The sequence below is a fragment of the Squalius cephalus genome (genome assembly GCF_949319135.1).
Source record: "Squalius cephalus genome assembly, chromosome: 25".
NCBI classification, from domain to species: domain Eukaryota; kingdom Metazoa; phylum Chordata; class Actinopteri; order Cypriniformes; family Leuciscidae; genus Squalius; species Squalius cephalus.
The window spans coordinates 2,782,310-2,797,784 of NC_137146.1; the positions used below are offsets into that span (position 1 = coordinate 2,782,310).

The 15,475-nt window shown below is 42.6% G+C and overlaps 1 long non-coding RNA gene and 2 gene segments (V, D, J or C); 2 read left to right on the forward strand and 1 right to left on the reverse strand.

Annotated features, from left to right (window-relative positions):
- Positions 1 to 3,606: 3,606 nt before the first annotated feature.
- Positions 3,607 to 6,051, reverse strand: LOC307153720. The gene is made up of 2 exons (XR_013820187.1): positions 5,386 to 6,051; positions 3,607 to 4,046 (listed from the first exon to the last, which is right to left on the reverse strand). It is a non-coding gene; the product is annotated as an uncharacterized lncRNA (long non-coding RNA).
- A 9-nt stretch (positions 6,052 to 6,060) lies between these two features.
- On the forward strand, positions 6,061 to 6,697 carry LOC307153718 (Ig kappa chain V region 3547-like). The segment is given in 2 exons: positions 6,061 to 6,165; positions 6,253 to 6,697.
- LOC307153719 (immunoglobulin kappa variable 4-1-like) lies at positions 6,576 to 8,880 on the forward strand. The segment is given in 2 exons: positions 6,576 to 8,128; positions 8,216 to 8,880.
- Positions 8,881 to 15,475: the final 6,595 nt, after the last annotated feature.

The following is a 15,475-nucleotide window of genomic DNA, read 5'->3' on the forward strand; positions in this document are numbered from 1 at the left end:
CAATCAGTGTTATTGCAATCTATCAGTCAGTTTCTCCCTTCTCAAAAGGTTGAAATGGGCCATTTGGTGAACCCACTGGCTGCACTGGAGCTGTGAATGTTTTGGCTGATTTATCACTGGCCTGGCCTGTCACATATGCAGAGAGGATTGTGTGAACAAGATCGTCCATTTGTGGCCAGCAATACAACTCCCTCAGACACTGTTGGGTTCGCACCCATAGACTGTAAATAAAGATGGACGACGCACCTTCACTCTCTTTTATTGTAGAAATGTGAAGTCCCAATATGGCGCTGACATCTTGCACTGATTTGAGAGCTGATTCTGCGCAGTCGTGAGAGTGAGAGTCCCGTCCACACTCCCGCAGAATCAGTTTGTCCAGTTCACTGCAGAACAACTTATATCGGTGTGAAATAAACAGATATGGACATGTAGAAATTAAAGTTGAAGCTCCAATTTCCTCCCGAAAATCCCCCAAAAGTGACTACTTCGTTTAGAGAAGCTGTCAATCACAGCTGTCAATCATGGCATCACATTCCCGTTTTTAAAGCATCAAATAACTAACTAAGACCAAACTTATTTTAAAAAACAACACTTAAACTTACATCAGCGTGATAAAAACTACCTAAAATGACATTAGTTTGAAGTGTAATTTGATTTAGTTTCCCTCGCATCCCATTATAGACTCTGGAGAGGGCGGGGTTTATGAGCGATACTGGGACCAGCCACCTGGGGGCGATAGAGACGCTTTGGCCTAACTGTTCAGCACTTGTGCGGCGCACTTGTTCACACCAGCCCCTGATGTCCCTCGTGTGCCAGGAGGATGAGGCGTTCCCACAGTGCAATATGAACAATCAAACGATTCCCTCTGAAAATCAGTGGAGATTCAACAACCAGTTCATGTCTAACAGGGAAATATGGATGTAAGTCACTGAGGATAGACCTTTGCAGTTTAGGCCAACCTGACTCAATTGTCTGGCATAACTGTGACAGTTCTGGACAGTTCTCGCATTCAGCTTCAGTAGTTCACACTCATGCTTCATCAAAAGTAGTACCTTGATCTGGCAGAGTATAAAACAGGCGCTGGCCTTCCGTCCCCAAGCAAAGCAGCGAGACCCCTCGTCTGCGTATCTCCGGCCATGCATCTCCGTCATTATGAAAGACTTTCTGCCACGTCTCAAATGGATTCGGTGGCTCCGCACTGACAGTGAGAAACAGGGGTTTGCTCGGCACTGAAGCGCTCATCCTCATCGACAACTTGTGGTGTTTTCTCCCTTTTAACAGAACACACTCCATGCGGGTACAATCATAGACAAAAGATGGACAACGCAACTTCACTCTCTTCCACTGTAGAAAAGTGAAGCCGCCAATGTCCCAATATGTCTCTGTCACAGTAACAGAAGGAGAAGACTCAGATCTAACGTAAAACAACAGTGTCTTAAACAGGAGGTAAACAGGCGAGCATGGGATTCAGAGTAGCAGGTTTGCACTTAGCTTTAACATTCACAGTTCTCTGTTGGTTGTAGTGCTGATGGTGTGTGTGCAGAAGTAATGACAGAGATGAAGAAGGACTGAGGACAGGGAAGTTTCCAAGGTGAGTATTCGAGTAAGTCTTTCCATAGGTATAGATGAGACCAGACGAAGGTGCTAGTGTGAAGTAACTGTTTGTATGAGTCCTAATGAGCATGTGCAGGTGATTATAATTGGTGTGATGATGATCTAGTGGGCGGAGCTGACGGGTCTGGTGTGGATGATCTGAGACTGTGACCGGCCCTAATGATGGGACTGAGTCTGCGCAGAAGTGAGAGTGAAGTGGAGCCGCGGTATCAAGGTCCAGTTTACTGCAGAACAACTCATGTTGGTGTGAAATAAATCATGGAAATGTAGAAATTAAAGTTAAAGCTCCAATCTCCTCCCGAACAAAGTCAGTTGGTGCCTCAGTGACTATTTTACTCAGAGAAGCCGTCAATCTCAGCTGTCAATCATGTCGTCACACGCCCGCTTTTATAGCATTAAATAGCTACTTAAAAACACGAACAACTGAATTTACATCAGCGTAACAAAAACTACCAGAAACGACAGAAAGCATCATTAATTTGAAGTGTAAAGTGATTGTTTAGTTTGTTACACATCCCATTTGATTACATGGAGAGGACGGGGTTAATGAGCTGTACTGGGACCAGCCACCTGGGGGCGATCAAGACGTTTGGCTTCAATTTTCAGGACTTGTGTGCAACTAACACTGAGGATGAAATTGCCAAACTTTTTTGAATAAGTAATTACTTCACGACCACTAAAAAAGTACATTCTAGTATTAATGAGTATGAATGTAATCTGGACGTACTATATTGGCCATGTTGTCATTATCATGTGATCTACCAGTGTCAGTGCGTCGCTTCACTGTAGTCGGTCAATCTGGGGACTTGTACTGTAAATTTGGACATACTTCTTTTGTCACATTCTGCTTTTCACCCATATATAGCAGTGAAGTTTGTGATTTTGGATTCAGCTTAAACCTTTATTCTTTTTCTTCGCATTACTCAACACAGTTTCTCACTAGAGCCTGAAGTGCTGCAGTTCCTCATTATTACATCTGTTATAGTGAGCAATTACTATGAGCTGAACACAAAGTATTGTATACTTCTCAACACAACAGATCTGTGCTGTGACGAACGGGTTTGACTCAAATATGCTCTGAATCAGAGAAAACTGAATGTGTAAACTGATATGAAATCAAACACACCATATATTGTTTGTTTTGTACAATACACTATATGATAAAGTCAATGTAAGAAATATGTTTTTGAGCCTTTTTCAAGTAGGCCTAGCTATCATCTCAAGCTTATAATGAATTTATTACTCATAACTAATTTTAGCAGAAGTGAAACTGCTCCAGTTCAGAGCGTTGAACCAGTAAAAGAGTGAAACTGTGAGTTTGAGGTGTAAATCTCATTTGCATTGTCAGGTTTAGTGATTGTGATGGTCTCAGAATAGAGCAGCTCGTCTCCAGTGACCATGTTCAAACCCCAAGAGCTTCATTTCACATTTACTGCTGAATGCAGCTGTTCTCAACTATTACAATTAGGGCTGTAACGAGACCCTTATGTCACCATCCTGAACTCACAATACCATATTATTGCCATACTCCATCAAAATGGTACATTTGGTTTAACATTGTGTGTGTAAATGAATAGGCTTGGACTTGGTGCTGATAACCCAATGCAGGACAATAGAGACACCAGAATAACAATATTCATGATTCTGAAGCTGAAAATACATATCTTGATGTCTCTGATATCTAAAATAATGTAGGCCACTTTTTACTGGTAACATCAGACATTTGGCATTATCAGGACCCACAAATATTCCCCCATTGCATTATTATACATTATATTCAACATTATATACAGTAGTTTAATGTAGTAGTGACACGAAAACCCTGTAAACTTCCTAAACTTTCATTTTGGGTGAATAATACGAGACATATTGTCACTATCCACTGTAATTATTGTTACAGCCCTAATTCCAATCAATCAAAAGCCGCTGAAACTTTAGTGCAGGACTTTGAAGGAACGACACACTGATCAATGATGCAGTCCAACACAAATGTGCGCTTGCGTTCAGATGAAGCTTTATTGAATGAACAGCAATGGCAGCACATTGACAGACTGCTTCAGTATTGAGCTGTAAATCACGTGACGCTCAGATACGCTGGTCTTCACTGGAGAAACATCAGCACTCGGAGCTCTTGAGGAACGAGGCCTCGTGAGCAGCTCCGGCATGTGTTCCTCTGCAGACGAAGCGCTCTGCGGCTTCCCAGCGTGCTTTGCTGAGGCTCAGGACGCTGCTGCGACTGTAGAGACCGTCCCGCTCGCTCTCTGCGCTGGTCTGAACCCCCTCGGTGACCTCTGACCCGTCCAGCGTCCAGCTCACCGTCGCCCCCTGTGGAGAGTAAGAGCTGAGCAGGCAGAGCAGAGCGGAGGAGTCTCCAGAGATCAGCAGAGAAGAGGGAGACAGCAGAGACACGGAGGGAGACACGGAGGGACCCGCTGGACACACACACACACACACACACACACACACACACATTCATGAATATCGTTTGATTTTAAATATACAAGTTACATTTTAAATGATCCACAGAATGAGTTTGAAAAACATTGTCCAAGTAAATTGATGGTTATATTGTGATGTCGTTGCTATTAAGAAACTCACAACCATAAACATCAGCAAATTTGATCGTTTAAATAGTTTAAATGATTAATTTTCAAAATGCTCTTCAACTGAGTTTCTTTTTGTCTGATTGAAAATTATAAAAAATTATATTTATGTTGTCCACATTATACAACTTTTGTTTCATGCGCTTAAAAAAGCCCTTAATAGTTACAATTACCATGAATTATAGACAAAATTATATATGAAGAAATTATTGAATAGATTTTAAAGTATCTGCAGACAATACATGAAATTAACTAAATGTTAGCAATAATAAGATTTTAAATATTCATGTAAAATGAAATGACATTTAAAATAGCGATACAAATTATAAAATTTAATAAAAAATGAAATAAAATAAAAATACTCATTTGATTTTTTTCAGAAGTTACAGGACATTTTAATCTCAATCTAATTTTTAACAACATTGTCCACATGAAAATTGATTAATATATTGTCATTTCTTCATAAGATTTTGAAATCAATTTTAAATAATAATTTCAAAATTAATTTGTAAAAATATTCATAAATTTTGATACTCACAAAAAATCAATCATAATTTTCAGCAAAGTTTCACTATATACTTTAAATTCTGCTGTTTAGACACTTACAATCATATTCATCAGCAAACTTAACAGTTTAAATTGTTGATTTTTAAAATGCTTATTAACTAAATATCTCTTTGTCTGATGATGACGCTTACACAAAAAAATGTATTATTAAACTTTGGATGCATTTAAAAACCCTTAATTGTTAAATTTACTATTAATTATAGACAAAATTATTTATATCAAGAAATAATTGAATATATCATAAAATACTGCAATCCATAGGCTACATTAAAATACAGTCAAATGTTACAAATAATAATTAAATTATTAATTTAAAATTAAAAATAACATTTAAAAACAATATGAAACATAAAACTTAAGTAAATAATAAAATAGTTAAATGATAAATTGCTTTTCAAAAACATTAATAAATGAATGATCTTGTTGACAAATAGATCATCTTAGATCATCTTTTAGATGTTTTTTTTAAGGTTCATTCATGGCATTTTAAGATCATCACAAAGAATTATCCTGCTGAAATAATCTAAAAAATAAAATAAAATGAATGAATTAAAATGTTCTTATTAGAGAACATTTTTATTAGAGAATAGAAAAAACTTACTGATCGTCAGTTTAGTTCCTCCACCGAAAGTGAACCACAGTGTTTCATTCTAGTGAAAGAGTCGTACAAAAACCTCCGTCACACTAAAATGAACACACACACACACACACACACACACACACACACACTGATGTGAGACTCAACTGCAGATCTTCTCATGATTGATCAAAAAAGAGCCACAAAATTTTCATCTAAAAAATAGTCCAAAGAATTAATCTTAAAAATAAATACTTGATATTGAATGAAGGCTGAAATCCTGTTTCATAATCAGTCCTGAAATACATTCATCACATTTACAAACACATGTGATTTAAACTCTGCTAATTCTATTGACCTGCTTTATAATGAAATCTTCAGCCAGATTTAGATGGTCATTCTCTATTGGATGACCTTTGAGCTGTTATACAGTATCATGGATGATATAAATCTGCAGCTCAGGTATTAAATTCTCTCAGCATCAAAGTCTGAATGAAACTGATCATTAAAACAGTGTTTAGAGCGAGAAGATCGACCCAAAATAACATGAAGTAAATCATGAGTTTCTGTTTCTGAAAATGATCCACAGAAGTTTATTAGCAAAGACACTAAAAGACAAAACAGTGTTTCTTCTGTCTTCAGGGAAATGATGTGGAGTGTGTTTGCATATTGATCAGATCTTCAGTGTGTGAGAGTGTTTATAGTGCTGTGAGTTTAACACTTCATCACTGACACACACAACAATCTTCATCAACATGACCTTCATCATCATCTTCATCTGGACTCTCACAGCGTTTGCTCAAGGTTTGTGGAGCACAAGTTTGATATTAATTCATTTCTTCAAGTATATTGTCAAAGTTTTGAGTGTATTTTCTTCTTGTTGTGTTTCAGAGTGTAGAGGACAGATCACCGTCACTCAGAGTCCCTCAATAACAGCAGAACAACCAGGAGGAACTGTCAATATCAACTGTAAAACCAGCAGTGATGTGAGGAGATGGAGTGATGGGAATGAAGCTTTAGCCTGGTACTTACAGAAACCTGGAGAAGCTCCTAAACTCCTGATTCGTTATGCAAAAACCCTCCAGTCAAGAACTCCATCTAGATTCAGTGGCAGTGGATCTAACAGTGATTTCACTCTGACCATCAGTGGAGTCCAGACTGAAGATGCTGGACATTATTACTGTCAGAGTTATCACTACATCAACAGTAAATATGTGTTCACACAGTGATAAAGAGTCGTACAAAAACCTCCGTCAGTCAGAGTCACAGTGACTGAACTGAAACTGCAGCTGCTCAAACACACACACACACACACACACACACACACACACACACACACACACACACACACACACGTAGAAACGACTCAATATGATCTTATTGAACATCACTTTCTGGAGCTTCATCAGTTTTTGATCTTTTTGATTGTGATTTTTCAGAATTCATATTTGTCTCCTGTTTCCTATTACATCCTTCATCTAGAAATTCAGTCACTTTTGATTTTCACTTCAGTGGATATTTTTCAATCCTCCACCATTTTTTTCTGCATTTATGATTTTATATATTCTTCTTTCTAAACTGAATCACCAGCATCTTAAATCTGTGCTTGATCAGTTTAATCAGTTATTTAGTCCCCATAGATCTGAACACACTTAATTAACGTAAGATTATATCTAACCAGAGGCCACGACCATTACCATAGAACTAAGCTGACTAACTTAACTACTTCTAATGGGAACTTTGTATAATTATGCCGTGGTTTCACACGTACACTTAGTTAGAATAATGCTCACCCTGTTTAAATTAGTCTATATATTGACTTTGCCGATGTGTTAGTCGTATCTCTGAATCTTCAGTCGGCGTGCTCCTCTGCTCCTCCTCGGCTGATGTCAGTCCGTTACTAACCTGAGTGTAGAGTTGTGGTGTTATGGACTTAATGTAATCTACCAGAGTTAATCATTTCAGAGTAAATCAGAATAAATCCAAATGTAACAATTGATTATTAGTCAGGTAAATGTGTCATGCCAATTACATAATCAATTAAAAGATAATCCATATAAAACATCAAATGCTCAGCGATAAAGAGTAAAAGATGCATAAACCTGACATTAGTAAAACACATGATGTCGAGTGTCTTGAGGACGTTCAGCATCACGGGCCGATCTACAGAATCACCCGAGCCTCTTGAGGCATTTTCCTCCTCAGACCGAGACAAAACATCCTCAATGTGGAGAATCAACTTACAACAGGAGTTTGACTAGAGTTATAGACACAGTTCACACCTCGTCGAGGACAGGAGGAAGTTTGGATGAAGGACACATTAAACAAAGTGTGTGATGATCCTCATGTCTGTTCATAAACTGCAGGAACACACATGGATTTGGAGTAAAATTACAATAACTACAGTAAAAAATATTCTCACAGCAGATATTCAGGTTCATATGCTGAAGTTGGTCTTAGATTTATTCAGAACTGAATTGAATTCTAAATTTGTTGTAACATCTTGGCTATTGTAGAAGATCAAATATTATGAAAAACAATTTTTTTACTCTGTTCTCACTTCAGTGATTGTGTTTTGTGTGTGTTAATGAGTGACTGTCTTCAGGGAAATGATGTGGAGTGTGTTTGCATATTGATCAGATCTTCAGTGTGTGAGAGTGTTTATAGTGCTGTGAGTTTAACACTTCATCTCTGACACACACAACAATCTTCATCAACATGACCTTCATCATCATCTTCATCTGGACTCTCACAGCGTTTGCTCAAGGTTTGTGGAGCACAAGTTTGATATTAATTCATTTCTTCAAGTATATTGTCAAAGTTTTGAGTGTATTTTCTTCTTGTTGTGTTTCAGAGTGTAGAGGACAGATCACCGTCACTCAGAGTCCCTCAATAACAGCAGAACAACCAGGAGGAACTGTGAATATCAAATGTAAATCCAGCAGAGATGTGTACAGAAGGAGTGATGGGAATGAATGTTTATCCTGGTACTTACAGAAACCTGGAGAAGCTCCTAAACTCCTGATTTATTGGGCCAACAACCGCCAGTCAGGAACTCCATCTAGATTCAGTGGCAGTGGATCTAACAGTGATTTCACTCTGACCATCAGTGGAGTCCAGACTGAAGATGCTGGACATTATTACTGTCAGAGTTTATACTGGCCTGAGAGCATTCAGTGGTTCACACAGTGATAAAGAGTCGTACAAAAACCTCCGTCAGTCAGAGTCACAGTGACTGAACTGAAACTGCAGCTGCTCAAACACACACACACACACACACACACACACACGGGAACTACACATGTGCTCAAAACTGACTTGACTGAAATCATCTCTATTATGATCAGTCCTGTGACAGATGAGTTTGACTCAGAATCAGAGAAAAGTCTGTATATTAATATCAAATCAAACAAACAAAACTGCCACCATATGTTTCTGAGCTTTTACAAATAGCATTATCTTTCCCTCGAAGTTTATCAAGATAATAATAAAGATATCACTCATCAGAACTGTTCTATCAAAACTACTGACTCTATCACTCATCTCATTGCATTGTTCATGATTAATAGCCTGGCTAACGTCAGACCAAGTCTCATTTGAGACTTGGTCTGGGAACCACATGTTCATTTTCTCGTATTCGAGGCGTGGTTTACGAATGCCCAGAGCCGTTTATTGGGCGCTATGAATGTCTATCAAATGCGCCTTTACGTAGCTCATAGCCAATCGCTTCAATTATACCAGATGACGTATGTAGAGTGAGAGAAATTCGACGAGGAAAAGACGATGGGTCAAAGATTTATTTGTACACGATGGCGTTTAGCGAATATTACCGTTTGTGCAAGATAAACATGAGGGTAGAAGGTAACGTCGAGTCTGATGCCATGTTGGATCCATAGATATAAACAAACTGCTTCGGTGTCGTCATCATCTTGCTGCTCCCTCCCCGTTCTGTGATTGGTTCCCTTTTTCAGGGGAAAATCTGGTCCATGGTGTCCAGACTGCCTAGCAGCGTGAATAAAATCGTGCTGCGAGCAAGGCAGTATGGGGAAACCCAGGCTAAATGATTAAAGCAATTTTAATACATTCTGATGACCTGTGACCTCTGGAATGACCTTTGCCCTGTAATGAAGTTCACAGTGACATACTAGTGTAGCAACTCTGTCATTTGATTAATCAGAAAGCCTGAAGCTTCAGACTCATGAAGAAATGTTTATGACTCGTTACATGGAAAAATCTCCTAAACACTGTTATGATTTATGAGCATCATGTGTTGGAATCCTCACACAGATAACGGTCTCATCCCTCCATCAGCAGAAGTGAAACTGCTCCAGTTCAGAGCGCTGAACCAGTAAAAGAGTGAAACTGCTCCAGTTCAGAGCGTTGAACCAGTAAAAGAGTGAAACTGTGAGTTTGAGGTGTAAATCTCATTTGCATTGTCAGGTTTAGTGATTGTGATGGTCTCAGAATAGAGCAGATCATGTTCAAACCCCAAGAGCTTCATTTCACATTTAGGGGAGACCGGTGTTGGGTCAGTTTGACACGTCAGAGCTATGGTGATGTCATCAATATCACACACCGCATTATGTGACTGTGATCAACATTGTACGTTTTATGACCAAAACCGAATTTTCAGGAGGAAAAGTAAAAAATGTTATCAAGATAATTTTTTTCCGAACAATCATTGTATTGTAGATACATTTGACTTGCATAATCTAAAGTAGATATTTCTCTAGTTTAACCCTAAAACTGGCAATGTGATCTGGGTGTAACATAGTTTTTGTCGTCTTTTTTGGGGCGTAAGAATGATTATTTCATCAAATCCTTTTATCATTTATCACAACCTGGTCTGTCTTGAGTATGCTGGTCACATTGTGATTAATTAGTCAGCCTGACCTAAATCCAACATGGCTGCCAGTGGTGCAGGACATTCAGATTTTGAGATAAGTAAATATATATTAAACTTACTTTTCTTTTGAAAAAATAATACTAACACTGCTAACATTAATTATGAACATTGTCTTAAGGGGCTGAAAAAGAAAATTTATAAAAATGTTGTTCATGTTGTTATTTAGCACATTTTGAAATATATGTTACACCTGAGTCACATTGACACTTTTGGGTGTAAAAACGGGATTAACTTTGTATTCATTTTTGTAACAATCTTTGTTAGTTTTTTTTATTATTATTATTTTTTACAAATTATAAAATTACAGGTTAAACTGATTCAGCCTGTCTGTCTTGAGTATGCTGGTCACATGATTTGCTTTAAGTTATCTGTGATCAGTTAGTCCGATTTCAAAACGGTTTTCACAGGCTGAATCTTGAGTTTGTAAGCTTTCCAATTATATATAATATGTCAACATTATATGAGTTGAAGTATAGGATATCATTGTTTTAAACATGCAATGGCAGTTACAGCTACAGATTTGGTCCTTTTTTTATACCCTAAACTGTCATGATAGAACAGACAGGAAACAGTTTGCAGGTGCTCAAAAACGTTTAATATCTCAAATGGTCAGAAAACAGTTCAGGAACAAAGAAGGGCGGCGACTCAGGCTCGTGCAGGGACTTAAGATGGTCTGTGGTGCTCTGGTGCTGTGATGTGCAGAATCCCGATCCCGGTGAAGTGCGGTGTATCCAAAGACAAGGAACAGGACGGCAAGAAGACAAGGCAGGCGAAACACAGACACGGCAACTTCACAGGACGGCGACTTCACAGGAACACGGAACAGCAACACAGGACCTCAACAAACAATCCGACACTGGAACAGATAATGGTGTGAGTATATGTAGGCAATGGGAATGAACAGCAGCTGTGAACAGTGATTGAGATGATGATGATCAGCTGGAGCGCTGACAGACACGTGAGCGGGACAACGCCCACTCACACACACAACAACAATGACACGAGACAAGAAGGAAACAATGCATTCAACAACCGTGACAGTACCCCCTCCTCTAGGAACGCCTCACGGCGTTCCCAGACTCCCTTACCTGTCGATTGTAATCATCGATAAGAGAGTGATCCAGGATGTCACGAGCCGGAACCCAACTTCTCTCCTCCGGACCGTAACCTTCCCAGTCCACCAGGTACTGGAATCCGCGTCCCCTCCGCCTAGAGTCCATAATGCGACGGACCGAATAGGATGGTTCCCCATCTACGAGTCGCGGCGGTGGGGGAACCGGGACAGGCGGATTAATGCGGGAAAAAAAAACGGGTTTAATTTTGGACACATGGAATACCGGATGAATTCTCCTGTACACTGGAGGGAGGTTGAGGCGGACTGCCACCGGACTAACAATTTTGGTGACAGAAAACGGGCCAATGAATTTAGGAGCCAGTTTATTGGATACGGAGCGGAGCGGAATGTTCTTAGTAGAAAGCCACACTTTGGAACCGACGACATATACGGGAGGCCTAGACCGGTGGCGATCGGCTTTGGCCTTGGTGCGCGCCCGCATACGGAGGAGAGTCTCACGGGCTCTTGTCCATGTGCGGTGACACCTCTGGACGAAGGCGTGAGCGGAGGGGACCGCGACTTCGGATTCCAGACTAGAAAAGACCGGTGGCTGGTATCCTATACTACACTCAAAAGGAGATAGGCCCGTAGCTGACACTGGCAACGAATTGTGGGCGTACTCCACCATAGGCAGTTGCTGACTCCAGGAGGAAGGATTCCTGGCAGCCGTACATCGCAAGGTTCTCTCCAGATCTTGGTTGGCTCTCTCAGTTTGACCATTGCTCTGAGGGTGAAACCCGGAAGACAGACTGACCGTCGCCCCCAGTAACTTACAAAACTCTCGCCAAAATTTGGACACAATTTGGGGACCCCTGTCGGAAACCACGTCTGTCGGGAGGCCATGTAACCGAAAGACGTGATTAACGACTGCAACCGCTGTCTCCTTGGCTGAGGGTAATTTGGGCAAGGGAACAAAGTGGGCTGCCTTCGAGAATCGGTCCACCACGGTTAAAACTACCGTGTTACCCTGGGAGGGTGGGAGGGCGGTAACAAAATCTAGAGCGATATGGGACCAGGGTCTCGAAGGCACCGACAGCGGTTGGAGTAACCCATCTGGGGGTCGATTGGAAGACTTACCAATAGCACAAACTGAGCAAGCCAAAACAAAATCGTGAACGTCGCGAGCCATAAGCGGCCACCAGAATCGTTGTCTGACCAAATAGAGGGTGCGAGTAACTCCTGGATGACAGGCTAGACTAGAACAATGGCCCCATCGAATAACGTCTGGACGTAGTTTCTCCGGCACAAATAAGCGGTTCGGTGGGCACCGGATCGGAGGCGTTACCCCTTCTAGAGCCTTCTTGACTCTCGATTCGACCTCCCAAGTGAGCGTAGAGATAATTAGGGTCTCAGGAAAAATACGCTCGGGAGTAGGTGCGTGTTCGGATCGATCAAAAATACGGGACAAAGAATCGGGTTTGATGTTTTTGGAACCCGGACGATACGAGAGGGTAAAATCAAATCGGCCGAAAAAAAGTGCCCACCGCGCCTGCCTGGAGTTCAACCTTTTAGCGGATCTAATGTACTCCAGATTCTTATGATCCGTCCAGACGATAAAGGGTACCCCGGACCCTTCTAACCAATGACGCCATTCTTCCAAGGCTAACTTGACCGCCAACAACTCCCTGTTGCCAATGTCGTAATTTTGTTCAGCTGGTGATAAGCGATGGGATAAAAACGCGCATGGATGCATCTTGTTGTCTGAAGGTGAGCGTTGGGAAAGAACTGCGCCTACCCCCACCTCTGACGCGTCGACCTCCACCACAAACTGACGTGAGGAATCAGGGGCGATTAAGATGGGAGCCGAAACGAAGCGGCTCTTGAGGTTGGTAAAAGCAGTCTCGGCTGCTTCCGACCACCTGAACGCAGTTCGGGGGGAGGTCAAGGCAGTCAGAGGTGCGGCTAGTTGGCTAAAGTTGCGAATAAAACGCCGGTAGAAATTGGCGAACCCCAGAAACCTCTGTAGGGCCTTACGGGAATCTGGGTTTGGCCACTCTACCACAGCCTTAACCTTGTCAGGATCCATACGCATACCCTCAGCCGACACGATGTGTCCTAAGAAAGGGACCGACTGTGCATGAAAAGCGCATTTCTCCGCCTTGACAAAAAGCCCATTCTCTAGCAACCTTTGGAGAACTCGTCGGACGTGCTGCACGTGTTCCTGGAGAGACGAGGAAAAAATCAGAATGTCATCCAGGTAAACATAAATAAACTGATCGATCATGTCTCGCAGCACGTCATTGACGAGTGCTTGGAAGACTGCGGGACTGTTGGACAAACCGAAAGGCATGACCAAGTATTCAAAGTGCCCCCTAGGGGTGTTGAAGGCAGTCTTCCACTCATCCCCCTTCCTGATACGAACCAAATGATAAGCATTACGTAAGTCCAGTTTTGTGAAGATGGATGCTCCCTGCAACCTCTCGAAGGCTGAAGACATCAACGGCAAAGGATAAGTATTCTTTACCGTGATGTTGTTCAACCCCCGGTAATCAATACAAGGTCGCAGCGATCCATCCTTCTTCCCCACAAAAAAGAACCCCGCCCCCGCTGGAGATGAGGAAGGTTGGATGAACCCGGATGCTAGAGAATCAGAAATATATTTCTCCATAGCCTCCCTCTCCGGAACCGAGAGTGAATAAATCTTGCCTTTAGGCGGAGACTTACCTGACAGTAAATCTATAGCACAGTCGTAGGGACGGTGCGGAGGAAGAGAAGCAGCCCTTGACTTACTGAACACTTCCCTCAGGTCACGGTACTCCGCGGGCACGTTTGATAAATCCACTGCTTCCTCCTGCAATACAGGAACAGAGACAACAGAACAGGCAGACACAAGACAAGAACTATGACATTCAGTGCTCCAGGCTGATATGGTTCTTTGTTTCCAGTCAATGCGGGGGTTGTGTTTCTTGAGCCAGGGGTGACCCAATACAATGGGGGTGTGATGGGAGTCCGTGATGTAGAATGATATTGTCTCTGCGTGATTTCCTGAGATGATGAGTGTAATGTTCTCGGTGGCCTGGGAGATGGTGGGTAGTGACTGTCCATTGAGTGCATGTACGGTGATGCTCTGGGGGAGTGTTCTGAGTGGGATTTGAAGCTGAAGTGCAAAGGTGCGATCCATAAAATTACCTTCAGCCCCGGAGTCCACCAGTGCGGTGCAGTGATGATCGTGGACAGACCATCTAAGTCTCCCCGGGAGGATGGTGGATGTAGATGAGGACTTTTCGGCGGAGATCCCACCCGATAGTAGCCTCATACTTACTATCGGGCTTGACCTTTTACCGGGCAGTTGTTGGCAAAGTGTCCTGCTCCCCCGCAGTACAGGCAAAGGCCAAGGGATCTCCGCCTCTCCCTCTCCTCCCGGGAAAGCCGAGCTCGACCCACCTGCATGGGCTCGGGATCGGAGGGACCGACCGCGTCCATGCCGCTGGATCGCTGATGTTCCACCCCCCCACGAGGCAGGCTGGGTGGAGCGCGTGGTCCGACCCGGGCTAGTCGAGCGTCCACCCTCAGAGCCAGATCGATCAGTCCATTCAGTGAGGGGGGTAGATCCAGGGCGTAGATCTCCCTCTGGACGCGGTCAGCCAGCCCATGCAGGAACCTATCCCACTGCGCTTCCTCGTTCCAGCGACACTCGGCCGCCAGGGTCTTAAACTCGATGGCATAATCAGATACCGAACGCTCTTGCTGGCGTAGCTCTGATAAGACCCTGGCAGCCTCTCTCCCCGCGACCGCGCGGTCAAAAACTCTCCTCATCTCCGAGGAGAGCTCCTGGAACGAGGAACAGCATGGTTCTTGATTTTCCCACACCGCCGTCCCCCATAGTGCCGCTCTCCCAGTCAATAATGTGAGAACGAAGGCCACCTTCGTCTCTTCCCTCTCAAATGTCCGTGGCTGGAGAGCAAAGTGCATGCTGCATCGAGTCAAAAACGGCCGGCAAAAGTTAGGCTCACCAGAATAGGGCTCAGGCGTAGGAAGGCGTGGCTCCGACTGGGAGGCGGTCATCGGTGGTGTGGGAGGGACGGGCGGTGCGGCTGGCGCAGCGGGAGGTTGCAGCTGTTGAAAACGCTGGGTCAGCTCGGACACCTGCGTGA